This window comes from Bombus pyrosoma, linkage group LG9 (assembly GCF_014825855.1).
Source record: "Bombus pyrosoma isolate SC7728 linkage group LG9, ASM1482585v1, whole genome shotgun sequence".
Classification (NCBI taxonomy): Eukaryota; Metazoa; Arthropoda; class Insecta; order Hymenoptera; family Apidae; genus Bombus; species Bombus pyrosoma.
In genome coordinates this window covers 5,013,299-5,039,776 of record NC_057778.1, presented here as the reverse complement: position 1 = coordinate 5,039,776, position 26,478 = coordinate 5,013,299, and the positions used below count along the sequence as shown (strand labels likewise).

The window sequence follows — 26,478 nt, the reverse complement described above, 5'->3', positions numbered from 1 at the left end:
CAATTTTATATATTTTAATATTTTTATATATTTGAATCCTTTTCAATACATGGAAGTTTGATAGAAAATCAGAGATGCTTCAGAGCATTACAGAGTTTAATATAATTCTAGTGGGTATTTTATGATATTAAAGAAATTCAGTTTGTAAACTAGAAATAATCAAAGACTATAATATAAGTGGCTGAAAATGTGCACAATTTTCTACAGATATTTAGTAACATTAAATCTGTAATAATAAAAGTCCGGAAGCAATTAAATCTCACGAAAACGTGATAGGAAATCGCTGAGTTTTGCAGGAAGAAGAATTCTAGAAGTTTGAGAATCTTCTATTGCATGCAATAGTACTTTGGAGGTAGAAATTTAAGATTCTGTAGAAATCCGAAGATGCATATTTGAATTCAACGCAACTCGAGAATGTCTCCTTCTATAATACAAGAGTATGAAAATAGGCTAAATTTCTTTAAAATGGCAAAGAATTCGGATAAAATATTTTACACTGACTATAATGTGATTTTACATAATAATTTGTTTGATTTCGAGATTACTTAATAATCTTCTATCCGCTGTAATACCATGGTGAAATTATCAAACCTTGACTATTATACTTGGCAACCTGTTTATTTTCAGACTCGTCTATTTCTAAATTATAAATGAGATTAAGTAGGTTTTCCTAAATGGACAGATTCGCTTGCAACGTTAGTGCAAGCAGTAACATTTAAATAGTTAATGCACACTGCATCATACATATGTGATAAATACTAGAATAAATTATCGCTATGCTTTCAAATACGTAATTTATCTTTCACAAAATAGTAGCGAGAGTTCCTCATTATTCATTTGCAATTGGTTCGTACATTTCGATAAAATTCGCCAATGTTGCCACAAATTGACCAAAGTGTCCGAATCTTTATAAACAGTGATATAACTGAAAACACAAAATGGTGCTGCTTCCTTATTGCTTCAGTGGGCAATTTCAAACGAATTTGCTTTTCGAAGCATCCTCCAGAATAAACCTGATCAATAATATTACCCAAAGCTCTCATACACGAAATTCTATTCTAAAGCCTTTATACACGGACAAATTCATAGTAGCTGTAATAGACGATTATATACACGTGTGCATGTACATATACATATGTACGTACATAATTTCTATTAGTCCGTAACTGAGAGAATCTATAACCTGGAACGTGCAATGAATTGAATTTCACGCAGGAAAAATAAGGGCAAAGGGACGTGAGGAGAGCGGTCAGACGTTACGTTTTACATCGGAAAGAAAGCACAAGAACAGCTTGCAACTTGTTAAGAAAGGAACGCGATCGGAGCAATAACAGTAAATGACAAAGCAACGAACGCAGCGGCTCTCGTTTCAAATGCAGATCAGTAGGGGAAACGGTAGCGCGGCTTCATTTCCGGTTCCTACGAGCGATTCCGCGTGAACGCTAAAACCAACATCGTTGGTGGCGTTCGTCGCGTTCGCGTTTATCGGCGCCATTTTAAAGGGAAATGCGACCGAACCGCGCGACGGCCGATGCCTTTACTGAAAAAGCTTGCACCAGTGAAAAGTCCCGCTAGCTTCAGCCACGAAGTGAATCGCAAATTGCGTGGAAATAACGCTCGCCTTTTTCATCGTCATTCATTGTTAACCAGCTATATAACTAGAACTGCGTTTGCTTATGCGAGAAAGAATAATGATCGACTAGAGTTTCCCGCTTTAATCTGGGAATTATGAATGATTGATATAAATAGACTGGTTGGACCGTGATATTGTGATCGAGTGTAAGAGCACAACGATAGGTTGGAATATCGGTCGGAACTCTTAATTTTCAATCTGAAACGTGGAAAGATATTGTTACGAAAAGCGAAATAAATTTAAAGAATGTGGATACGTTGATATATGTGTTTAGAGTTAGTTCATCTTTTAAAGAGAGGCAAATACTTTTAATATTATATATTTTATGATGTTGTGTCGATTATCATTTGTGTCATTCGATGGTAAGTTTTCTATTGATTTATAATTTTTCCGATGAAGCATCAATGTCAGATCGTCATGCTGAAAGATTTTGATTCTGAATCTGTCGAGTAATTAAGTTTCTAGTTGTGCGTAAAGTGATTGGATTTTTGAATCTAAGATCAAGGATATTTTATAAATATCGAAGAAGGAGGTAAACATAAGTTGATCCATCGGAAATGGAAAGTTTAGTATCAGCGGAAGTTTAATTTCTATTTGTAATATTAACTGTTGTAAGGATAATTAAAAAGCGCTAGAGAACTATTATTATTTTGATCAAGAGGAAACAAAGCTACCTTATTTTTCCGAGTTGTGAATTTTAGAGATTTAAAGAGATTTTTCTTTGTCAGAAGTATTTTAAAAGCCACGACACAACTTTCATCATAGTTTACCTTAGCCTCTGGCATTGCTTTATGTCAAGAAAAATTCTTTGAAGCAAGATAAACTGTTACAGCTGAATCTGGAGAAAATCAGAGTTTCGAGACAGTCCTCAATCTTCACCTTTTGTCTCAGATTTTCTTAAAAATCCTACTCTCATGCCTGAAATAATAATCTAATCATAAATATATAACAAAATATGTAGGTTTATCTATCGCTATATATCATAATAAATTCCATAATCAAATGATTCAATCCCAATACTTTATGATCTTCAGGATTCTGAGAAAAAAATCAGGATTACTCACTCAACTTATTATGTAAACGTATTACGTAATAATTTTTTAAGCCAATTGTTAAACAATCGAACCCCATGCAGAGTGGCGGAACAGAATTATGATGCTGTGAATGTTTTTGCGACTGCCACACACCAGAGAAATAAAAAAAATGTCGATCATCTGTCATCAGAGGATCAACAAGAATTCATCTACAAGGATCAAGTAATTAATCGACATAAATATAAAACACCAGCATTTTAAAAAATCGTTTAACTGGATTTTCGCTTGGAACAAGGATAGAATTGCCAACAATTTCTGAAATGGCCCCAAACATACATTTTATACTACGTATCTATTCTAAAATGACGTTTTCGTCATTTACGTTGTGTATATATTACGCTGTGTATAATATTGACGTGATTGTAAAATCAATATATCGTTGAAAATGCTCTGCTATAATATATCAAATATTCGGTCAAGATTTAACACACGGTGCAAAAATAAACTCACCAGCAACTCATCGATATGCAAATTTAGTTTCCAATAAAACTTTTCGTCCTAATAAAAGTGCCAATAAGCGATAAAATTAGAAACATAACAAAGAATCATTTAAAATTAAACTTCCTCGATTTACTATCGTTTAATGTTTTATCTGTATACTTATTCCATGTACCTTCCTACGTATATAGCTGGGCTTGCGTAAAATTTTCCCGAGTGAAATTGAGTCGCGACCGGATAAAGTTTAAGAAGCGTTGCATTATACCCATACAAGTCAACCAGCCTTAATATCCAACAATTAAACACAATTTAAAAAATTACAACGGCACAGTATTATGATATAAATAGCCGTTAAATATATGGCAAGAAAATACAACCGTTCCTCTGTTATCATATAAAATCTCGGAGTAAATTAAATGCAGATACGTCGCAATTGCATTACAAACAATATATTCGTCATTTTACACGCAAACTCGCCCAAAGCGATTCACTTTTCGAAGGAAAACGCGATCTTCCCTGATTTGTCTCCATTCGAGAAACATCCCCATTGGTAGTACACCACTACCGGACTAGGATCGTTACATTTATTCAATTATGCGCTCGTTTTATTTGGTTCCGGCCAGAGCACGTACCTTTCAAAGGGTACAACAGCGAACATTTCCATTTTCCGTGTCGTTCTATCTCGCAGCAAGCGTTCCCCGGACCACGGCATAGAACTTTGTTTCAACTTTAAACGTCGTGTTTCCAGCCCGCCCGCATCCATTCTTGTTACAAAGTGTCGCGCGACGAGGAAGTACGCTTCGCCATGCTTTAATCGCTCCTTTTTCTTCCGAAACCGTCTACCATTATCGTCACAGCACCGCCGCCCCTAATCTGTTCAGCTTTTCGTGCCTCGGCTTAGATCTTCTTGCTTTTTCGCGGTTTTACTTCTAGGCATTTTCTCCCCGCTACATTCTCCCCTGTCAATTCGTATTAGATAAGTTGTTCTTTCGCCTTTCGAATAATAGAAACGTTGACACCTTACCGTTGTATTGTTGAATAAGTCTGGAGACGATTGTGGAGTTGAAATGGTGAATGGTGCGCAGCGACTACGAAAGGTATTTGCACATACCTTTAGTTCCGAATGAAGTGGCTCTCTTTGTATTACGTTTTGTATACATCTGGTTTTCACAATATCAAATTTTCGTAGTCGTACGAAGGTACACACTGTGGTAGAAATGGTATCAAATTTGAGACATATGAAATACTTGTACAAATAGAAGCGAATATAACGGTACGTAAGTACTTTCGCAGCCACCGTATATGTCACAAATTATAATTCCTGACGTTTTTCTTACGGAGGAAGATTTAAATTTCATACAGAATTCAGTGAAAGATTGATAGATGTTAGAATAATGTATTTTAACTTTTAGAATTACGATAAGATGTGATTGTCAAAAATTGTGGTACAAAAAGGTGGAAGTATAGTGCGAAGATAAATAAATCTGTCTAACTGTTTACGCGCTTTTCACGCGAAATGTGATTCTTCTCTCAAAGCTGATGTCGTTTGATAAGATAGAGAGTTGTTTCACTCGAACAAAAGCAAGGACGAAAATTTCGTTCAAAATCGGGCATTCGCCACGGCACGAAGAAGAAACTGTCTAACCAATCGATAGCTTCTGGCTAAGACGTAATTCGGCTCAACCAAGTTGAAGATTCGATTAAGAGACTCGGTATGGAGATTCTCTAAGAATGTTCCAGAATTTGAAACTGTTCGACGCAAGGCGAAAAGTTTCTGGCTGGTTTTCTACGTCTCGCTAAGAAGATTGTCCATCCGAAATTATAGTTCGCTTTAACGGAAGTAACCAAAGTTCGTGTTCATAACATGCAAAAGTCCGGTAGATACAGCGATCGAGCGATTTTTAACCACTGGCATTGAAAACAGTGAGATCAACTTCTTCGAAATACTGACGCAATGATAATTATATAGGCAGAATAGTAATTACTGTTAATTTTTCGATTTTAGACTTTTCCTGTTCGTTATAGGATTAGGTTAAAGAAATTATTACAATTGTTCAGTCTAATGGCAAAACATCACATGAGAAACTTAATCTTGAAATTACTTGTGATAGATCATCCTATTCTTCGTATTATAGAAAATAATCTTTGTGAATCATCATTCAGAGATACTTGTAGAATTAGTATACGTTCAATAAAAAGAAAGAACATGAAGGTAAGTAGATTGTTGTCGGAAGTAGCATGATTGCTACGCTCGAAAACAAGCGGGGATACAACCTCAAAAGGATATAATCTCCATTGTCCAAGGTCGGCGACAAAGCACGCGTTTCCGTCTTGTGGGAAACTTGTAATCCCGACACGAGAAATTTGTCAACACTATGCGCTAATTATAAGTTCGTTAATTGGCAAGTGGACCCACTCGTGACGTGCTCTCCATCAGCTCCAAACGTCAGGAAAATGACGATGACGGACAGACTAAGATCACCTGTTCTGCACGATCGATATCCGTTTGCCGATATCCAAATTGCCGTTACAAATTTTCTCAGATATTCTACCTTATTAAACAATATACAAAACCCCATAAAATCATTCCCTGTGAAACCATTCCCTGTGTATTGCAAAATCACGAAGATTCGAACCACCTTTTACAAGCATCTAGTACAAAAATATCTCCAAACAAGTTTTTAACAAATTTTGTCAAACACGCTGCTTCATATTAGACAATGCAAAAGATCCTACCATTTCGTTTAGCAACAAAATCATCCCGAGTAATCACGAGGACGAGGCAGAATACTGAACAATTTACCCGCCAAGATGTAAAGCAAGCAGATCGTTAAAAAATGCAGACACGACGTAGCCGGTGTACCAAGAAAATGCACCGTTTCAGCCTTATAATAATCAGATATAAGGGCGTAAGACACGAGACATCCTAAACAAAGTGCACCACACGGAGGGTGGGTCGTTATTTCAGGGGCAGTTAAGTTCTAACGACTCGCCGGCGCTTCCGTTGCCGCCTCAAAGAATCGCTGGCTCTCGCAGCGGGAAACTGAGCATCCCGCGAAACATCGCGAGAGCGTAACTCGCAGGGAATTCCAGCGGCGCGCGTGCCAACTGTTTCCGCCAGTGAATTTCGCGAATTCCAAGACGCTGGCTGGCGTCGAATTCGTAAAATGCGCGCACTCTTCGCGAACATGTGGCGAAAGCAAATTGCGTGTGTTGCCGCGGCGAACGTGAATGGAATTTGTCACGCACTCCTTTCGTGATAAGATTTTACAAACATTCTTTCTTAATTGTTTTTAACGTTGCTTCCACGTATAGCATCGTTACCAACGCCGTATAGTTTAGTTGGTTTGGTTTATTAATTATATTAATTATATTAATAGTATGGCGATCTACAATCTTTGTTTCGCTAGTCAAAAAAGTTTTGCAATTTACGATCTTTGATACAGAGCTGGCACGAATAGAATAGGAATTGTATGAGATTTATCAAGTTTTCCTCTCAATTCGATACGTTATATGTATTTTCTTAATTAAGGTCTTAAGTATTCGATGGATGGAATTAATTATTTGCAGTCGTTGAGATAAAAGATTTAGGAGATTGAATGTACGATTGATTCGTACTATTTTTGTTCGTAAGCATTGAAACATCTGGTGCCATAAAATACATGAAATAAGATATTTTGTTATCTACTTTCTGTATATTTAATGTGCCTACGGAAACATCTGCAGGGTACTAACAATTAATGACGTATCGGTTCAAAGATTAAGCTCGAGACTGACAAAAAATCTGTACGACTTGTGAAAATTTTCATTGCTATGAATTTTTCATTCAATCTCTACTATCAATTATTTGAACTATTTGATATCTTCGATAATACAATAGACACTAATTGTAACTCTACGTGAGTTTGAAAATCCACAAACCTACTGCATCGTAAAATGCATTTACAAGCAGATCAAATTATGTTTGGTACTTAAAAATACGAGGCAACATCCGAAGACGATGATTCTAAAGGGCAGAGACTGCTAAGGGCATCGTCTTTGTTATTCGAGCGCGCATTAATACACGGCCATTTTGCACTGTACTGACAAAAGACAATATAATGACACGCGCAGCCGCGATGAGCCGTGCTGCTTGTCCGCAGCAGCTGCCGGATGCTAATTGCTGCCTGTCCCCGGAAATTATAATTAGACCGCGCAATCAACGCCGACACGAAATTCCTTGTTCGGCCGTCTTAACGAACGCCACCCACCACCGAACGAGAAAGAACGAACAAGCCTGATGCATTTTTCACTTCTCAATCCTTTTATTTCGCCGTTTGCCGCGATGTTTCAGGCGTCCACGGGAATGAAAGCGTAGGCGGAAGATATATTCGCGCACGGCTTCTGCCGTGTATTCGTTTCGCTTTGTATTTTTAGCAAACATAGAGGAAAGTGAGAAAAACATCCTTTTCGGAGCTTGCTACGTGTATTTTTATCAGTTTCGTTATTCGTGATTTAACTCGTTAAAGGAGCGTTCTTAACAGCGAAATATGTTGCTTGCAAATTGTTTTATAGCGACCGTGGAATTTTTTCATTTACTTATGAAGATAACGCGAAAAATATTGCGGATGTTAATATTAAGAGAAGTTTTGCTTAGAAGTTGATTGAGAGCGTTGGATGATAAACGTGATCTTTTTTCTGTGAAAGAGACTGGATATTACATCGTAGTATTAGATTTTTCGATTTAGCAAAAGTATGCATACCGATGTGAATATGATTGTCTGTTCGACGATCCTTCTAGCTATGATTTCAATCATTTTGATTGATACTTTGATTGATCTCGATAAGAGAAATTGACAAGTGTCAGGCTTTTTAGATTATTGGAAATGGTAAAAATGTTATTGTACCTTGTTTATTAAAGAAAGAAAGAAGATATTTTCCTCGTCAGAAAGAAATGTAACAGAAAAATGATTGAAAGCTCGATAAATCTATCCTATCTAAAATTGCTAACAAAGCATATTTTGCTTCTAGAAATAGTTACAAGCTAAATTAAGACGATCTTGGTATACGTTTATATGCTCGTCATTCTACAGACTGGTGAGTTTTTTGTAAGATGCAAAAGTTATAAAAATTATACCGCCATACTGAAAAGGGTTAACCACTCCAATTGCCAATGAATTCGTTATAATATTATTCGTTACAAGCTCGCTAGTCGAGGTAATTTCTTGTAGCTCGCACGAAGAACTTACGCAAAATTCCTTTATCTTTACATGAAACAAGTTTACGAGTTGGAACGGACGGTAGATATTCAGCGAACTTACCAAAAGTTAATCTACTTATCTGCTCCAGTTGCTGGGTGCTTTCAGCGTTTTCCCCAGACCCGGCGATTTTGCGTAATTGAATGCATAATTCCTTCAAAGAAAACGATCCGGCGCGGCTTACCACTCGAATTGGAATACTTATGACGTTTCACGGGAGACGCCACTTGACAATTTGCTTCCTCGATTTCACTTCCACCCGTTCGTTGCCATTTTCAGCTCCATTTCTCTGCTCGTTGCGAGCGAACCACGAAAGAAACGGTGAAAATAAGAGAAAGAGAGAGAGAGAGAAAGGAGAGAAGAGAAGAAGAAAGTAGAAGGAAATGAAAGAAAGGCCGCGAATTCCCCGGAGCAGTCGCTTTCTTAAGCCTCGTGAAATTTTAAAAACACAAACCCTGTGGTTGCTCTCAGGACGAACTTTCGGCTGAGATTTTTCGATAACAATTCTTCCAGACAGGTTAAACGTATTTGGCGCTTGAATAAGTAAGTGGACTGAAAAATCCAACGAAAGCCAGTTTCCGCTGTGTTTGCTCTAATGAAAGTACAGTATGTGGAAAGTGATTCGTTTAAACAATCACGGTTCGAAATGTATGGTCGTTAAAAACATACCAACTTGTATATTTTGATGTACTGTACTGTTCAAACCGTTTAGCATTATTATTGATTGCGTTTTACGATTCGTTAGAAATTTTTTAAATAACTTTATTTTCTGCTCGTATATCTAGTTTCTTTTTCACGAGGATCAGTTAAAACGTTTTGTACCATTTGACCATTGATCGACGATGCAGGACATTTTATTCCTATTACTCATACACAAATTATTGGTTTTCTATAATTTGTTCTTTATGAGAATTGGATGATAGTAGCTATTTGAAAATAAAAGAAAACTTGCCTCGGTTTTGTGCTAACAAATTACCATTTAATTACTAATTTCAGCAAAAAAATTAACACAAAAATTATTCTTTAATCATTGTTTTAATATCGTAAACAGTAGTCTGCGATAAATATCGGGTCGCGTAGCTTGATTTTATTACAACAATTCCTCAAGTGACCATCGTTAAACCTCTTTTATCTGTAACATCTAATATCCGGAATATCACATAAAACTAAAATTCCACAGTTTAAATGTAGCATCAAAGTTTTACTTCGTTTTCACATCGTCGAAAATTTTTCTCTAAGATAGATAAAAATAGGTTGAAAGAAGGAAGAAAAAGTTCGTGGATTAAAAGCTCTCTGCACACTTAGCAATATTATACTTTTCGTATCGGTTATCGTATATCAAGATCAAGTTTGCGCGTATCGCGCAAAGCGCGCTCGGTTTCCGGCGGAGGGGAAATCGAAGTCGTAGCTAGAATTTTTCGCTGTGGCTAAGGGGAACTAAAAGCGGAGAAAAGTTTCCTCTAACCGTGTCAAACTTTCTTCGCGACCTTTCCGCGCTGTCGCCGCGCGAACCCGCTGTTTCCGATATTCCACGCACCAATGAGCTTCCTTCGGACGATTTTTCCCGACTCAACGAATTCGACGCCCCGTGAAATACGCGTCTCTAACTTCCGGACGAACTGCTGCCCCGACCAAATACACGCCTGTCGGAATACGCCGATTCAAAACTATAAACTTCTTGTTAGCGAATTCATTACTATTGCCTTTTATAGGATTATCGTCGCGTACGGTACTGTAAAATGAGTTTACTGTGAATTTTAAATAACTTTTCTCATGTCAGAAAATTGCAATTTTATCAAACTACAAATTGCAGTATTATCAAACTGCGGATGTTTCTTCGATTTCCTATTTTTCTGAACATGATTGAAAGATAGAATGTCAATAGAAATTTGTCTCGTGCTAAGTAAGTGCAACAAAGTTTTGATTAATCGAGTCCCGTTTAACCGAAGTTCCGTATTATCCGAAGTGCTTTCAACTTTACCATAATTTCGTATTTTTCGAAAGTTTAACACGAAGAGTAGGAAAGTGTAAATAGTCAGATATCGTTAAGCCAACTAATCTTTCGGTCAATTAAATATTTGGTTAAACTTAGATACATGTGCTATATTATATTGTCAAAATGTTTTTTACAATTATATTGCACGATTTATTTTTAGCAATCACGAACTCTTCCGTCCTATAGGAGTTTTTGATTATCAGAGATAGATTCGATGTACATTACATAAAAGTGTGACATTTAAGAGCTCATGGTTACTTTGATATCTCAGAGAGTATAAGATATAAGAAAATAAAATTGCATTTATCCGATGCGTTTGTCATAATTCATTTAAAACTTTTACAATGAAACCAATATGTAAGGAGCTATTTTAGATAGCATTTCTCACTGACTCATTCTGTATATATTAAATTTACAAAATTTGCTAACGCAAGGTGCTTTATTAATTTGCCTGTAATTACGAAAACCTATCACAAAGGATTATCTATATTTCAATTCCTCGTTTTTCGATTCGCGCTGCTCTTAGGAAATTAAAGATAATTTCGTTCAGGATCAGCGATTCATCGATTCTGCGGATGTGAATCGGTGAGTATCTACAAGCTAGTCAACCGATTTAATCTACTTTTCACTATCTAGAATCTCTAAGATATTACAGAATTTGCACTCTACGAGTTTGCTTTAGAGTTTTATGCATGCATAATTCATCCGCTTCATATGCAAAATTTTCTACCGATCAGCGATTACCTTGGTCGAGTCGGTTGATATCTCAGAAATTTTCAATTTATTTATTCATAAACTAAAATAAATATTTCGGATACTGTTAAATAAGAAATTTGTATCCCTGTTGATCTTATTCATTCCCTTGAGAAAATTTCTCCTTTTACTTTCTCAGGACTCTTTCAGCTGCTTCAGTGCAAACACGTGAGTCACTGTGCACACATGTCAACAGAAATGCATCCATATTGAGATGAGACAGAATATATATCCCAGTTCACAAATGATGGAACGCTTGTAGGTTTCATATACATGAAACGTGATAATTAACTCAATTGATTAGAGTTTTACGTTCGTGCAAAATAATAATCCAAAAGGTGCAACAAAAGTTTGCAGGAACTTTCCAGAGTTACACAGAGAAATAGTGATTTAACGATTATATCTATCTTACATCATTTTATTATTTTTCTCAGAAAATTTCAGTCTATTCTTTCCTCCACCGATTTGATAATATTCTTGAAATAACAATATTCTACTTCGTTTTGCAAGGAAATATCTGTCTCTTATTTTCTTGGTATAATTGTCATTATTGTATAACTATTAAGATAACCAATGTTTTAATACTGTGACGAACAACATTTTGAAAATTTCCAAGCGTATGAAAATCCACATATTTAGTTCCAAACCCAAATGAAAGGACAATTTTTATAATACGAGATCGATCGACAACCTACCGAATCCTAAATCCGTTTCCCAATATGAGCGAAAAATAGGAAATTTATCTTACGATGATCCTTTTCCTTGTTTCTTATGCAACGAGCTAATAAAAAATCCACACCATCCTTTTAAAACTCCATAAATATACTTCGAACAATCGTATTCTTTTCCCTGTCTTGTCCCTAAGAAAGTCGATCTGTCGCCCCAAAAATGTGTCTTGGCCACCAAGAAAACGGTTCACAAGTGAAAGGGAAAACTGATCGGGAAAGTCGAACGATTATCAGCGACTTTTACAGGGCCTTTTGCGAGCATGAACGTTGCCGATCGTGTTGATCGGATCGCCCTATAAATAAAGCCGAAATCAGATTGAATCCCATTTCGGGGTCGTACAATATTGGCGACCTTCCAATATCAGCGACGCGGGGTTTGTGAGTACAATTCGCCTTGCCGGCTGAAATCCAATCCATTTCGCCTGACCTAGAATCCTGGAATGTTCGCTGCACCGCCCCAAGTTCATCGTCTTTTGGAAGACTTCAAATATTTATGTAAAACAATGGCGTTATCGTTTCGTTTCTGACTCGATAATGGCGCGACCCTCTTCAATGAAAAAGGGTTATTTATTCATAAAGCTTCCGGCACCTAATTTCGTATTGATAAGCCGATTTATTCAATCACTTTGTCGATTATATACGGTATTTAACCTTGGAATGGTCGTTGGCGTTCGATGAAAATTAGATATAAGAATGCGTTGAATTTAACGCGATTGACGACAAGGCGCAAATCACAAATTGCTGATATTTATAAATACTTTTACATAATTGAAACAAATTTTACAAATTACGAATCACCTCGCTCATGGTACAAAATTGTAAAATTATTCAAGAGAATTCTGCGATTTACAATCTGCTACTTGTCGGTTTATTAACGCTATTAATTGGTAAATTATTGTTCGAGAATGCCCTCGTTAATCTTTGACGTATTAATGAATAATTAGACATTTTTTAATGGCACACGTTGTACCTACCTTTAGAATCTTTATCTTGAATATTTATCTCGTAAACGTCTAAAGATTCGAATCTCGCTGTAAAAATGTTTCATTCCGGGGGGGAAGAAACGTGAAACTAGAGAAAACGAATATTTTTTACCGCAATAGTACAAATATATACAAAACATTAAAAGAAAATACGAAAACATTTCTCTAATTTATTAAATCTTGGATAATTTAGAGAAGCGAACGTTCATCTAATCTATTCATTGTAGAGAATTGGTAGGACATTATCTGAAAAAACGCGCAATAAAATTATGAAGCGCGGAAGATTCTGTGGGATAAGAGCTTTACCGTGATTAAAAGATATCAAGGAGTGATTGCCTGGACTGGGAAGAAAGTTCGCCCTAAAAAGATACTTCCAGTTATAGCGGTTGATACCAGTTTGATTGAGGAAATAAAAAGCCTGTGTCTAGTTAAGACAGATCAGCAGAAAAATCTCGGCAATCGTAGGAATACCAGGGCAAATTTATAACCGTTGTTTTTATCTAATAACGAACGTGCTGGTATTTTCTGTACAGGATATCGAAAAACGAAGGACATGAGACTTTAAGCGCGTATTATTTTTGCCAAGAAGAATAAAATATGTTTAATCAATATACAATCACCTACAAAAGTTATCTGTATAAGATAATAATAATAAAGTAATTCTTAATATAATAGAAACTAATTTTTAATGGCATTTTACTGTAATAAAAATATCTTTGTTTAAGGGATATACTTTGACGAGTGGGAAGAAGCTTCCATTCAGGAATTAGTTAGTGAATATCTGAAGCATTACGTTCGTGATCCTCGTTCGCCACTTGAAAACCTAGATTTGTTTGAAGTTTCATTTACAGGATAACCAAGGATTGAGGTTATCCTAGCCAAATACCCTAATATGTAATATAAAGTGGCCTAATTGGGTCAGGCAATATATTTGAAATGGTTGAGAGATAGAGGTAAAAGCAAGATTAATCGACATTTGATGCTCCATATTCTTGTGCCATTATTATACGCTCATATACGAGCATGTAAAATGCAAATGTGCTTTATCGCTGGAAATTTACATTGGTTGATACAGTTTTTCGATCTCTGCAAAAAGATTATGGCATATATTTATTCAAACAGATTGTTATTCTTGCTCTTAGTTTTAAATCCATAAATTAAATATAAAATGCTGCATGCTGAAAAACACGATGCGCTTAATAAAATTACTGAACTATTCGTTATTACGATTCTTTTCCCAATAAAAATGATTTTCTTCTTCAAATATTTGCTTTCACCAAATCGTATTACATCTTCTACTTCAAGAGTATTGTTAAGGAATCTTAAAGAAGTCTAAATGTTAAACGACGTGAATGTTAAAACCGACGATTTTCAGTACCTATAACCGAGACGGCTGTGCAAATTTTTATCTTTACAAACATTTAACAAATTTATAGACAATATCTTGCAATAGCCTTAAAAGCCGAAATAAATGAATAGAACAGCGTTTACCACCGCGTTTATCATGAAAAATATACCATTTTCTCTTCCATTTAACAAATTTTTTACTCATTTATCATTCACGTCGTTTATCGCCTAAAAACTTCCAAACTTTCAAGCTTCACTGCCATAAACATATCACGTTACTATTGTAATATAATTTACAGCACTTACTATACTACTATACTACTATAACACTATAATTAATTGCGCTAATAATCGTATGTTAATACCCAAATTGTTTTCCGTAATTTTTTTCACAAACATTTTACAAGAGAATTTCTTTTATAAAATACCAAAGTAACCCTCGTCGCAAATTGTCATGGTTCTATTTTGAGAATAAATCCAGAGAAAATGAAACACAGGCGCTTCGAGTGCTTTCGTACAACCACCAATACATTTACTACGAAGCCACGCTCCTGGATGTGAATGGAATCAATTATCCCGAAAGGGAATAGGTAATGACATCATTGTAATGCACTTCTAGAGATGAAACACCTGGTTCATTAACGTCTAACGCTCAAACGATGAGCGCCACGATTCGAATATTCTGCTGGTTTTATGGCGGACCGTATCTAGTCGTAAAATAATTAAGCGTCATAAAACTTTCAATGGGTAGATAAACGTATTCCTGAAATTTGATCGTTAAATCGTAAAGGCGTGGAATTACGCGAAGGGGGAATAATCCTGAAAGGAGGAGGAAAATATCCGATGAAATATTATATTTTCATTCCTGACTTATAGATTCTGCTTGGTATTAACAGCGCTTCACGCGATTCTGTACGCAGATTGAGAAATATTTGCTTCAATAATATTGCAATTTCGCTTTTTTGTTAAATCGTTGTTTGGCGTTTTATGTAATTTCATTTAATTGGCGACAATAATAATTCTTGGTGTAAATTCTTCACAATTGTAAATAACTGTATAACGCGAGAGAGAATCACGCTCGCAAAAGAAATATTCGATGAAATATTAGGTGAAATATGGTTTCTAATTTTCACTTGTTTAAATTTCATTCCATTTACAATTCCAATTAGAAAATCTTTTCCGTAGTCTTGTTGTTCTGTATGCGTATATTTTTTATATAACGCCTTTTACTTTCAATGCCATTAACCTTCGACCAGTTAAAACTTGAAGCAAAGTAAAATTCACAAAATATTTAATAATTCACAAAAATCGTAGAAGTAACAGAAACAAGTATATTTCTTTATCATTCTACAAGTATTATACATTTGTAATTTCTGAAACTCATTATACGCTCTACCACTTTGGAATGTAATAAAATATTTATTAAAAAACAGTTTGCAGTATTTTCTCGCTTTCTTTGATAACAGACTTAAAATACTTTCAGTTCCGAAAGTAGAATAGCAAAAGAGTTCAAATGTTTCATGCTTACGCTATCGATCAGGAAAAAAGACTGAGAAACATTTGAGCAGAAAATTGTTAAAATTAAAAATCTTCGTACACTTTTTAGTCCCCGAAAGTACAGAAAGAAGCAATTCTCGATGAAACCACAAAAGCTTTACCGCAAACGAAATGCAAGAAGGATGCTGTTGATTTTTCATTATCTTAAAATAATGCACGTTTAAATATTTTCATTGCACTTGAACATGCGAAAAAGCGGCGAGAACTAAAGTTGCTTAATCTAAAGGAGAAAATACAAGGGTCTTTCTCAAAGCTTCTGAGGTTTCAGAACTATTGTTTTCCTTCCTACTGTAATAAAACCAACATACTTTCTACATATTCAAATTAGAATGTACTCTACCTCGGCTACATCTTAAATATCATTTTTGAAACAACAGAGGCCTATTTAACAGCGTGTGATAATTTAATAATTTAATATTTTTAAGTAGCGTTATTGGATTTATTCTAAAAGCTCTGATCGTGTAAAGGATATTGCTATTAGTTATGGAATATAGTTTATGATCACGGTCGAAGTATGAAGTTCCACATGTCTCTGTTGCGTTAATTAATCACAAAACATTCGATAATTCAGTGTACAGAATTTTGATATAATCGAATTTTGATAGAATAAACCAACGGTGGACGTACATTATGAGAGATTAATTGAATAGATTAGAACTTGGAATTCGCGCAATTATACAGCGTGTCAACTAATTTTCCCTGTTGACATAATAAATTAGAAACAATTACGTTTCTGTCTATCACGAATTGTAATCTTTTTCAATGCTCAGGCTTAGGATCAAATTAAAAGAAATTTTCCACTTGAATATTATTCGACTTCGTCTTCAAATTTGCATACGAAGCCAAACATAAGAATAATCTATGATACATGTAAATTCGACTATTTTGTAAAATGAATACATTTGTAGTCTATTAATGTCAGATGATGTTCCAAATATTTATTATTTATTAGGTTCACATATAGTTGTAGATTTTTTAATGAGAAGTGCATGGCAAATTACGTTAGACCATCGAAGGAAATTGTCAAAACACACAGTTCTCATTAAAATTTGTTTATATTTCTTGATCAAAACGCGGATGAAATTATGTTGTTTCATTAGTAGTTTGAAATAAGGAAACATTTATATTTCCTTATTTTCATACATTATATTGTTAGTTGAAAGCTACGCATCGTACTACTGAGAATTCGCGGCCAGTTAGCAAAACAAAGCTTAGTGGCAAACGAGCCAAAGGCTGTGGAAGGGATGATAATGGTCGTCAGTTGAGGAAACAGCTCGAGAATATTTATACAGATTCATTAAAATATCTATGAAACTAATCTGCAAATGCAAAGTACAAAAGCTTGTTTTTGTACTGAAGATCAAAGCAGCACTTGGTATAACAGAACAATTAGATTATTCAGAGAAGGTAGTACATCTTGAAAGAACGATAATAAAAAGCAAAATAAATTGCTTGGAACAAATTCCTACTTTCATTGCTTTCCTGCTTTCTCCCGCTTTAATATCGAATTCGCGCCTGAAATTATTCTCACATTTTATAGAACGTCGTGTTCAATCTTTAGTGATTAAGAATACTTTGGAAACTTCAGCTCGAAACGTTTGAAATATGTCCTTGGACTTTTTAGAAATTCGAAGATGGGTTATTGAATTTCGTAGAAATCTAAAGCGTTTCATGCAAATTGGACAGATGTGTCCGAACTTGGTTGAAACTGAAAAACAGGCTTACAATAAAATCGCAAATGAAAAATATTACACTAAAATCCTTAGGAAGTCTAGCGAAACTTTATTTGCGGTAGTAACTCTGAATTTTAAAAAATTATAAGAAGTTGAACAGGTGTCGTGATTACGTCAATTTTGCGTTTACTCCAATATACGCCTTTTAAGTAGCATTAAAAACAGCTAAAAGTTGGGAATTTTTTCATAAATAATTCATAAAATGAAAGATTCAGGAGGTTCCGTGTGATATTAACGTAGCTTTCTACGTTGATTCAAACCTTTTCAAAGAAAAATATTACGAAATGGAGAGTTTATTCGATTGCCACGTTCAAAATAGGAAATTAGTTTTGATTCAAAAAACCAGAATCCATTATGCAGGGTATTTCACCGAACTAGACCATCTTAAATATCTTGCTTATTTTTTATAATAGGAAAAAATATCAGAGAAAGAGAATATTCGGTTCGAAGGGGCAAAATGTGGTGATAGACAAACCAATTTTCTCAAAGCCAATAGACGTTTCAAAAATTTGAATGTTTGTAAAATCGTCAATAGTTTACCCTCCATGACCTACGAAAGAATTCTTACGTTTCTTTCTCTTTTTATAATTTTTCATTATTTATTTCGTTTAATTGTTCGATGTGGAATCAACTTTTAAATCTATTAAAATTTTCTGCGATAAGAATTAAAGTATATGTGTATGAAAGCTAATAAAAAGTCGCTTTATTGGAAAATAAAGGTATATCGTAGTGTATGCCGATACTTTTCGTAGTCGTTATTAATTAAATTCTATTAACAACGTATGAAAGTTCCCCGTAAATTCACTATCGTCGCTTTAATTACGAGGATGTTATTCGTCAAGGACGAATTTTTCGAACGACGTGTTTCAGGCGTCAGCGACGTTTCACGTGGCGCCAAAGACGTCACAGCTAGGGCATTATCCGTGAATAAGGGCTGGTGAATGTGCTCGTACCACAGATCCTCGCTGCGATTATCGGAAAAACGATCTCCGTCTGACGTGTGATGGCTTTATGAGCTCTGCTTTCATCTCTCTCTTTCTCTCTTTCTTTCACTATACCTCTACCTCTTTCCTTTCGTATACCCCCAGCCTCATCTTCTTGCTTTCTTTGATAAGATGGAACAAGGATTCTCCGACGCTCGAGGAAAATTGCGGAGATTACAAATAACGTCCGAACGTAAATACCATCCCGACGAAGAGGATGATCGAAAGTTTCAGCGCTGGCGGATTAATAGATCGGTTTTGCGGGGGAATTCCTTTGAATCAGCCAGGCGATCTATTGCTCGCGAGACTCTCGAAAAATTTCAGTTTACTTGGCCAAGAGAAGTAAGTAGTTTAAGCTGTTCCGTACACGGCGTAAGTTTCAGGCAAGTTATGCAGATCGATCGGTTATTATCATTTTCGTGGTTGGTAGAATGTAAAATATTAAAGGAATTATTTAACCCATTAAGAGCCAACATTGCGTCAACCTAACGTTCTATTAACAATCGAATTTCATAACAGTTTAAGCTATTCCAACAGCTATGTATCGACGTTTCCTTTTCTAACTTGCATACACTCGCATTCATCACACAAAAATACAGTGAAAAATCACTGTTTAAGCGTGATTTTTCTCAGTTTTAATGTTGTTATGTCTACCATACATACGCATCTTAATATGGAAGGCTACAAAATCTCTATTATATCTCCGATATCTGCCTGTATTATGAACGAGCGTCGATCGCGTTTCTTTGATGATCAGAATATTTTAAATATCATTATATGCTCATTCGATTTTCGGTTTTTCTCGAAACTTTGGTAAAACGTTTACGTAGGTAATTACTCGGGGGCAAATTCACAGGCAACGAAGTAAGAAGTTCTAATTTCATGTATTTAGGATACACAACCACGGGACACTTTCTCGGAGTTGTTTAAAACGGAATTAACCATTCCCAAATATTCATGCATATTCACGCCATTGGGGAGTTCGTTAACGCAGCAGTTTAATCATGTCGGTATTATACCGCAAAATTTGATATTGCAAATTCGTGTGGCGTAACGAATGTACTTTCGTAATGTGCGGATCATGAGTTTCATCGTTGAAACTATACTTTGAACGGAAGAAAGCTTAAGAACGCTTGCAGTCCAAAAGCTTCTTTAATCGTGTTACAAGTAACTGATGTAACGCCAGCATTAACATCTCTTTAAGCGTTCGTTAAAGATACCAAAAAAAAAAGAGAGAAAAAAGCCAAAGATATCGGACCGATAATTAAATTCAATTAGAACCCAGTAAGTTTCTTAACTTTTAAGTAAGTCAAGTTTCTTAACTTTTAATTTCGTCGTGTAATTTTGTTGATCGCGAACAGATCATCGTTTCTATCGCTTTCTATTGATTAATTCTCGATTCTTGATTTAAGAGGTAATTAATACGTCATTATAGAAGTTTCAAAGGGTTGAATTTCTCTTGTTTTTTAATTTTCTCAAACCTTTAGATACGTAAAATATGGCGTCGAAGGAATTTAAGGAAATTCAAATCCCTGACAAAATTGCGGGAATGAATGCGTGGAAAATTCGTCTGAAGAACGCGTTATCCTGAAATTTCTTTTAGGTTTCTCTCGAAACTGTGTTTTCTGGCCTGGCCCAAGTGAAAAATCCAGAAGTACAAGTCTATTTTCTTCGAACTTCGAAAAATATACTTCACGATATGTTCTACAATGCACCTTACGATCTTCCCATTGAGAAAGTTTCAAAAAATCTGTTCTTCCTCCGGTACAAATGTTTTTCCTCCAAATTATGGCCATTTCTACGTTCGTTGAAAATTTTTACAAATTCCACGCTACACTTTGCAGTGATCTGAATGATTTAAGAAACTATTACGCACGTGTGTACGCGCGTTTACCGTGTTCCGTCTAAATTTCTTTTACGGCGTCCTGTAATATATACTTAGTCCTGTGTGAAACATTCGCAACGAGAATTTCGTGCTTGTATACGAACACGCGGCTGAATTCTACTATCTTTATTTCTGCGAATATTTCTGGTCGATGCGGAAGATCATTTATAGCTCAGCTTGATATTTTCATTGCGAAACTTCATCCCTTTTCATCCGCGTTTTCAGCTCGCTAATAATAGCCCGGGTATCGCGATATAATTATTATCGACGAGGAAACGGGATCTTTCTCGCGACTGAATAAACAAAACACTGCCGGAGGAACGGTCCGTTTGGCATAATAATTAAGTCATAGGAAAGTGGCGATGCGACGCCGAGGGTCGAATTAATTCGTCCACAATGGAGCGGCACCGTTAGACAAAGAGAGAGTACTGTTAGCACAGGACCTGAAATAATAATTCCTGTCGACTGTTTGCTAACGAGGTTACGGAGGCCAAGATTATTCCTCGGGAGCAGAGGATGAAGTCTCGATGCGATGCTAAGACGGCTAAAGTTGAAGCTTTAGTTCAGCGAAGAAAGAACAGGATGGGCTCGAAACTACGTTTGAAAAGGGACGAAAGAGAAGGTGAACAAGAGGAAGGGATCGTTTGCTTGTCTTGAGAACGCACTGCGTACGCTTCTGCCGCGGGTTCATTAAAACAAAAATGTTTGCATTGGGTAGGAAAATAACCGGCACGATTTTCCGCTTACAGTTAATCTAGTCGGGTATCCATATTTTTAAAAAGTGGCGATTGGGTTATCCTGGTTGGATGAGGAGTTTGTTAGACGTTTACTCGTCGCTGTTTTCCAGTTGGCTGCAACTTGTTTAACTCTTTAGATACGACTTTTAGATACGTTAACGAGCAACGTAATACGTCGATAATTGCGTTGTGTTTAGCCTCGTTATTTTTTTGCGTTTAGAGGAACATTCTATGGAAGTGTACGAGTACTTGAAGAGTTAATTAATTGAATGCGTGGGCAAGGGTATTAAGCGTCATCTTTGAGAGAAAGATATTTTTGTTACCGTAAAAATGAACGTGTCCGTATCAACATCAATTCGGAAATATAGCAGCGTCACTAAAATTCCCCCGGTTATTGTATCAAAAATATTTTTATTAAAATAAAATATGAATATATTAAGATTGACATAAGGATGAAGAGGTAAATATATCGGTATTAAGACAATTACCATCTTCCATCTTTTTTATAAAACAGACATTAAGTCGATACTCTCTGAATAAATATTATACGTTTGAAATTTCCAGACCGATTCGATTAATAATTATTATCCTGCTTTTGGATCTTGAATTTCCGTGTCCCCATTTCGCCGCTATTTCAACAAACATACAGGCGTTTACTCTTTTAAGAAAACTGCAACGGAACATTGCAGTAGAAAAACGTGCGTGCCTACAACGATTCTTCCACATTTCTCTGTGAAACCAAGAAACATTTTCGAGGAATAGAAAAACAAGCGATGAACTCGAAAGACGATTCACAAAAGCAGTGTTTATATCAAGCACAGAAATATTTCGCATCATTTTCCTCCAACGAGGCAATACCTACTCACAACATCAGCATCGTTAATCCACTGAAAAGAAAAACTCGTTTTGGGCGAAAGAGGGAAGCGGCGGTACACCATTTGGGATCCCTCGCCCTAACGTTCTCATTGTTTCGAGTCACGTAAAACGAAGAACGTCTGGTCTGAGCAGTAACGCGAGCGACCGAAAGCAGAAGAGTAACCCGTTGAAATTGACGCGGTAAATGAGTCATAAAAACGCGAGGAATCTTGCGTCGCGGATTATAACCGAGACATAGCCACCCCGGAACTTTGTAAGCAGAAACGACGCGATTTACGAGGGTCCAGGTTGTGAGCTGCTCGTCTGGCGCCTTTTTCCTCGTGACGTTTAAAATCCTGCCGCTGTGTATCTTCACGTAACGGATGGAACTAACGCGCCACGGTGCGCGTATCGAAGAAGCTTCTTTGTTTTATTAGTCACCAAGGAGTTCGCGAAAGCTTCGAGACAGGAAGAACTTTGGTCCTTAAACTGACGACTTATGAAGGATCGATGGGAATCGATCGCTCTGCACTTTTCTAAGCGAGAATAAACGGGTTGAACGAAAATTGATGGGCTCAACAATTCTACGATCCAGTAATAGCAGGATCAGAAATTCTCCTTAGGAAATCTTGGATAATTTAATAATTTCGAGATTACGGTTTCTTTTCAAAAAATTGTTTGTGCGTTTGGTTATAAGTTCGTTTGAATTTAAAAAAAAAAAAAAAAGTGTCCGAGATTGTGGTATATGAGACCCATATAATCAACGATTTTATTTTGTTTTAGGATATTTCGTAATATAAATTCACCATATTTCACGAATTCATCCTATAATTTATTCATCCTATCGTTCGAAAGTATTCGTCCTTTTATCAAAAAGGTTTCATCTGTGTATTTTTATATTCTTTAAATTATTTAGTGATATATATACGAAGAAAATGTTCAAACTATTGAAATGCTTAATATAATACATTACTATTAATATATATTACTAATATAGCGAATATTCCGATGCGAAAATATACAGGGTGTACGTAATACACAAAAATAGGATCAGAATAGAAAGAAATCTGTGTTGCGATTTTATTCGCACGAATCTGCATTAACTGCAGCAATCTAATTATAAGTTGAAAATAAAGTTTAAAGAATTCCGAATTTATCGTCAAATACATCTTATTTCAAGTTCCCATTTTCTAATGCAAAGCTTCATCCGAAGAGTAATTGAAAGCGGCGGAAAATATGAATATTAAACCTTGTTCCATTTTATTCCAAGTGATTTCGACGCATAAACGCATTTAAATTGAACAACACGCGCACAGGAGTGTTCAATCGAATTTGGAAATGTGTATATACGGAAATATTTGCGTCTAATACCGATGCGTTCAATTTCACCAGCGAATAACTCGTGAAATCGGTAACGCAGAGGAATTGAAGTAGGTCGAGAGATAATTCGATCATTAATTTACAAACGCGTGATTTTATTTATTTATTGCTCGTGACGCGTGCCACAAGGCGGCTGTACCCCTTCAATTAACCTCATTAATTTCATGTTCGGCAACGATGCAATTTTCATTTATCCTTTTGTTTTAATTGCGCTCACGCAAACTTGCCTCGTTTGCAATTCGCATTATATAAAACATCGTTTCGTCCTGTATGTGCATACAGAGCGTTCCGATGACCAATGATAACATCAGACAGACGCTGATTTTGTATTTTAAAAGAAGAAAATACAACACAGGGGAGAATTATTTTCAACGAGGCTTTATCTGCGGGAAAATTGATTTTAAATATTTGTTTGGTCAATGTCCACGGATTTTACTGTAGATTAATATATCTACGCGTGTTTGCGTAAATTCTATTAAGTCATAAGAACGTATGATGAACTTATTAGTTTAGAAATTGTACAAAATGTTTGTGATTTTGTTTCGTGTACACGATATTGCTTTTCCTGTTAAATCTCGATATTTCTCTTAGTATGTGTGAATTTGTGCTTTTCATTACTTTAACCTAGATATTTTCCAGTCCTTTTATGTCTTCTCAAAATAATTCTTTATCTGAGATTCTGAGAGAGTGTATTATGTACACTTTTTTACGATCGCTTTAATTATCCTAATAGAGATCAAGATCTGGATATTAAAATCTATCAAGGAAATATCAATTTTATCGAATTTTATCGAAAATAAAGCTCCATGTGATAAAATTATATTGTATGTTTTCAGCATATTCTTTTTATATTTAATTAGGCAGGGTATCTAACATACATATCAGCATATGGTAATATCGATAAATGTTTAATGAAGCTAATTCTTCCGGGCAAAGGGAAATAGGAAAAGAAGGCCAGATCGGTTCAAGCGTTTGGGCAGAACTGTGAACTAACTTCAATTTGCATAGACATCAAAGAGAATTTTAGAACACAGTTGATCCTTTCGAACCTTAAAACTGCACTGTCAGCCGAAAGTTTCTAAAGGTCGCAAGGGAATCCAGAAAAGGGAAGTCTACTGTTTTAACTCGATATAAAATATCTTTTGATATTGCTAAATGGAAAAGAGCATTTTTAAATCGAATGGATAAATATTAAATTAGATTATACTGGTTAACGCTTCTAGTTCTTCCCTGTGTTTTATTGTATTTTGTACATTTTATTCTTGACAAAATAACTTCGCCATAGAAAAGGTATCAAAAACTCGAAAGAAAACGTTCGTACGGTATTTGGAGGCACAAAATTGGATAGGAAAATTAACAGAAAAATTGGAACCTTTCGGACTACATTATCGGAGAGTTTCTGCTTTAGTTACAGGGATAAGGATTTGTTGAAAGATAGCTTAACCGTGTCACGAACGAGAAGAGAAACAGGCGCGTTGGTAAAAGCGACAAAAGTCTGCTACATGTATCCGAGAATTCTTATTTTGTGAAACTCTGACAGTAGTTTTGAGCGAGAAAGATACCGAAACACGGAGAACAAAGTTCAGAATCGCGAGCTACAAGATTGGCCAACTTTTATTTGAAACCGGAAGCCTATACATGTGGGTTCTGTTGCCGTTACCTTAAGGAGATTCGGTGAAACGCGTACTTTTACGATGTCTCAAACAATACACGATTCATCGCGAAATGTTAGCGAAATTCGATAACGAATGCTTAAAATTTGCGAAGGAATTTATTAATTATTTTTACTATGTAAGTTGAAGTTTTAAACAATTTTTTCAAACGAATATAGAGTTGCAAAATTTAATCTTTGGAAATTAGAGGTACAAGATACAAATAATAATTTATATGTAACATTTGAATTTTACTTTCATGTCCTTCGAAGTTGATGAATAAATTCCTTGAAATTGACACTACCTTGAAATTAACGAAATTTACATCGCAAATTATACATTCGCTATAAGAATAGGTTTCGCAACTTCAACATTTTCAAATATTTCGTTGGTGAACACTATAAAATATACAAAAAGCATACGATAGAAATATACCAGAAGCAAATATTTAAACACTATCTGTATCATCAATAATATTTATTCGATTACGATGTTCATTTTGGGTCAGGTCCAAAAGCAGCGTATTTAACCAATATCCCACCTTCCTGCTCACTGAGATTTTCAATAAATGAACAAATGAAATTAAATTAACAAAATGAGCAAACCACTGAACACACAGCCATAGCGTCATCGTACATACAATAACTGTGTTCATACTAGGAGCAGAACTATTTTCTATTCTCAGTGACATTGTCGGGACTGGCCGACACTTTTATCGCCAAGGTGCTTCAACCGCGGTTTAAGGCCCGTCTGTCTCCTGAGTTACGTTTACACAGTCAGCGTGGCGGGTTTTATCGTCGACCTAACCACCGGCTCCACTAAACGATGACACCCCTTTATTACCTTGCCACGTTACGAGGTCGAGCCGACAGACTGGCAAGCAGGTTGGCCAGTGAGGAGAAGAAGGTCCGACCAGAGCGTGACCTACACTACTGCGAGCCAGTGGATGGGCCAGTGACAAAAGTCGGACAGGAATAAATCAGTCGGGTCGTTTTGATGCCGCGAAACGGCCACTCGTTCGGCCAAGGAAGCTTCCCGCGATATTTTCTCAATTGATTTATACTGAACCGGCTTGCATCCAAGTTTTTATCTAGCGCATTTTCCGCTCAAACCGGCGCGATGAAAAATTGATCACGGAAATGCGAGCAGCCTGGAATACTGCTTCTTTCGGTGACATGTTGTTCGACGTGATGGATATTGAATAATAATAGCATGGCGTTACATTTTTTTTTTAAATACAAGTAGGATATTTCCTGGGAAGAATAGATGAAACGTTGAAAATACTAATTTCTCTAAGGGGAGTAATGAAAGTTTCGTAATCCAGGAAGAAATAGAAATTTTTAAGAAATTGTTTCTTTTATGATGGTTGAAGACATTTGACCGTTTAAGAGAATCTTCAATGGTTAGAAAATTCTTTGACAGGGAAACAATTCAGCTGCGAGAGTAAAACATAAATTCCATAACGATAAGAGCAGGAATTTCAGTGA

At 35.8% G+C, this 26,478-nt stretch overlaps 1 protein-coding gene and 1 long non-coding RNA gene across 4 annotated transcripts in view; one reads left to right on the top strand and one right to left on the bottom strand.

Annotated features, from left to right (window-relative positions):
- LOC122571239 (tropomodulin) overlaps positions 1-14,080 on the top strand; it is a 140,255-nt gene extending 126,175 nt beyond the window's left edge. For all 3 annotated transcript variants that reach the window (XR_006317998.1, XR_006317995.1, XM_043734781.1), the window contains one exon: positions 13,588-14,080. The gene's annotated coding sequence lies outside the window, so the exon portion shown is untranslated. The remainder of the gene's footprint in view (positions 1-13,587) is intronic.
- The window catches only part of LOC122571242, an 81,139-nt gene that overhangs the window by 15,267 nt on the left and 39,394 nt on the right, over positions 1-26,478 (bottom strand). The window lies entirely within an intron of this gene.